A 3,658-nucleotide genomic window follows, 5' to 3' on the forward strand; every position below is an offset into this window, starting at 1 on the left:
TAGATCGTGTCTAGATAAATTGTAAAGTTGCAAACTTGAGGATTAAAATGGTTTTAACGAACTTATGGTTATGAACGGCTCGTTTAAAATAGACCCTAGATCTAGTTTTGAACATTTTAGCCATAAAGGTGCAAGCTTTATGCTAGAAAATGTTTAAGTCTTGATGATGGGTTGGTAACAAATGTAAAACGGTTAAGGAGGATGGGATATAGGTGGTTAAAAGTGTAATCATAGACCGTTAACCGTTATTGAGCCTAAAATGGAATTAAAGATAGGAAAATCTGAGATAAAAGCATCAGACAAGGGTTCTCGGACCTGAGCATCCATATGGGTTCTCGGTCAACGCGAGAACTCGGTCAACCTGAGTTTTCGGTCGAGTTCTCCGTCAAATACGGGTTCTCGGTCAACTCCTGTTTTCGGTCAAGTATGGGATTTCGGTCAACACAAGTTCCTGGTGACTCAGGGTTCTCGGTCACCAAGTGTTCTCGGTCAACCCAAGGGTTCTCGGTCAACATGTGGGTTCTCTGCTGAGAGTTCTCGGCCACTTGCGAATGTTGTGGTCTGTGGGCCTGACCCAACTAAGCCCAAAAGCCAAAGTGATCAGAGTCCTGATCTAACAAGATAGCCCATCTGTTTAAGAATTAGACAGCAAGCCCAACATAGAGAAGTGTTGGTTAATTAGAATACCAACTTAAATAACTGTACGGTTAATTAATATATATATATATATATATATATAACTTTTAACAGCTAGCCGTGCACAACTAATGAAGGGGATAACAATTAGCGGCGAACGCAACAGGATCCAGGTGAGTTTCTAGCCCCGTTCCTTGTTATGTTTTCGGGGCTGTGTGCATACTCGATTTGATTAGTTAATACACTTACCTTAAGTGGTAAGTGTATGCCTATTATGATATATGTGTATGTTATAAAAGAATGCTTAACAATATATGAACGATCTTCAGATATTGCATGTACTGTAAGGAGATAGTTAGATGATGTGATTGTTTATATATATGTTGTATGTATGAAGTATGTACGTTATAGAATATGAGGAGGAAAGAAAGTATGTAAAATATATAAATGAAAAGGGAAGTAAGATATGAAGGAATTGACGGTAAAGGGTGGCAGACCCTAATAATATATGTGAAGAAGGGTGGCAGACCCTAATAATATTAGTGAAGAAGGGTGGCAGACCCTAATAATATCTGTGAGGTTATAGGGCGAAAGGCTCTTTAAGGGTAGCAGACCCTAATAATATCTGTGAGGTTATAGGGCGAAAGGCTCTTCAAGGGTGGCAGACCCTAATAATATCTGTGAGGTTATAGGCGAAAGGCTCTTTAAAACGTATGATTATGTATGTAAAGAATTAAAAAAAGTATGAAGTATGAAAGAAAGAAAGTATGAAAGTAAGAATGAAAGTATATGAACTTATGTATGTATGAAAGAAAGTTAAGAAGGTTAAGTATGTAATGTAAGAAGGTATTGTATGTTATGTGATTAACTAGAACTCACTCAGCGTAGCTGACTTTTAGTATGCACGCAGGTGAGTAGAATGAGGCTGTTAGCTTGAGGAGGACACATGGCAGGGTTGGACGAAGCTGGCATATGAAGATTTTTCTATGATGTTTATTTACTGTATTATACGTTATGTTTTAAAAGACAAGATTTTGGATGATTGTAACGAATGGTTAAAGTATTATTTCTTCCGTGAAATGTTTTAATTAATTCTGATTGAAAGAACTGCGTTTATGAGTAAATCCAACGTCCAAATGTGAGGCACCGGTAACGGGGCCTTACACTATTGATGTCTTTTTGAGTGTTGGGTAATTTGGTAATAAAGTCCATAGCAATGTCTTCCCATTTCCAAACGGAATCGGTGGTTGCTCGAGTAGACCAAAAGGTCTTTGATGTTTGGCTTTGACTTTCGAGCAAGTCAGACATTTAGATACAAACAACGCTACGTCCTTTTTCATACTTGGCCACCAAAAGGTAGCACGAAGATCGAAATACATCTTATCCGCACCGGGATGAACGGAATAATGCGAATTATGAGCTTCGTCGAGAATACAATTACGGAGGTCATCGCGATCGGGACCCCACAAACGATTGAGAAAGTACAAAAGACCGTCGGGTTTGGTTTCGAGTTGAAGTTCGGCTCCACATGACATTTCGTCGTACATGTTACCTTCTTCAACGGAGGTACGCTGAGCTTGCAACATACGAATTTGAAGATCGGTTTGAACAATGACGCTTAGAAGCAGAACGGATTTAACATTAACCTTTCGACTTAGGGCGTCGGTGACAACATTCACTTTACCGGGGTGGTAGAGAATCTCGCCATCGTAATCACTAAGTAATTCGGCCCATCGTCGTTGTCTCATGTTGAGATCGTTTTGGTAAAAAATGTGTCGAAGGCTTTTATGATCGGTAAATACCACACATTTTGTTCCATAAAGGTAATGTCTCCAGATTTTGAGAGCGAAAACGACGGCACCAAGTTCGAGATTGTGAGTCGTATAGTTCTTCTCGTTGACCTTAAGTTGCCTTGATGTGTAAGCGATGACTTGACCTCGTTGCATGAGAACACAACCAAGTCCTTGATGAGAGGCATCGCAAAATACAACGAAATCGTCGTTTCCATTGGGAAGGGTTAGGATAGGAGCATTGCAAAGCATGTCCTTGAGAGTTTGGAAAGCTTCCTCTTGCTTCGAACCCCATTCGAATGGTTTCCCTTTATGAGTGAGGGAGGTAAGAGGCAAGGAAATCTTAGAAAAGTTTCGAATGAAACGCCGATAATATCCGGCTAAACCAAGGAAGGATCGAATTTCCGTGGGGGTCGTTGGAGTTTTCCAATCCTTAACGGCCTCAATTTTAGCACGATCAACATGAATACCTTTGTTGTTTACAATATGTCCCAAAAATTGAACTTCCTCAAGCCAAAATTCACATTTGGAGAATTTGGCATAGAGTTGTTCGTTTCTAAGGAGCTCGAGAATGGAACGCAAATGATGTTCATGTTCGGCTTTGGATTTAGAGAAGATAAGGATGTCATCAATAAAGACAATAACGAATTTATCAAGGAATGGTTTGCAAATGCAGTTCATGAGGTCCATAAATACCGCGGGTGCATTTGTTAACCCGAAGCGCATAACCAAAAATTCGAAATGTCCATATCGAGCACGGAAAGCGGTTTTAGGAATGTCTTCTTCGCGAACACGCAATTGATGATAACCTGATAGAAGATCAATTTTGGAGAAACAAGTTGCGCCTTGAAGTTGGTCGAATAAGTCGTCGATACGTGGCAATGGGTAATGATTTTTAATAGTAAGCTTGTTAAGTTCACGATAATCACACATACGAAACGAACCATCCTTCTTTTTCACGAAGAGAACGGGAGCGCCCCAAGTAGAAGAGCTTGGACGAATGAAGCCTTTATCGGAAAGTTCTTCGAGTTGAATTGATAATTCTTGCATTTCCGACGGGGCGAGACAATAAGGAGCCTTGGCCACGGGCATTGCGCGGGGCACAAGATCGATTTGGAATTCAATCGTACGAACGGGAGGAAGACCGGTAAGGGAAAGACATCGGGGAAATCTCGAACAATGGAAATATCTTGGATTTTCCTTTCCTTATTGCCTTTTGTCACGGAGAGAGC

The sequence above is a fragment of the Bidens hawaiensis genome, unplaced genomic scaffold (genome assembly GCF_021521415.1).
Source record: "Bidens hawaiensis isolate Kalapana, Puna unplaced genomic scaffold, B.hawaiensis_p1.1 tig00034706_1, whole genome shotgun sequence".
In the NCBI taxonomy this organism is placed as follows: domain Eukaryota; kingdom Viridiplantae; phylum Streptophyta; class Magnoliopsida; order Asterales; family Asteraceae; genus Bidens; species Bidens hawaiensis.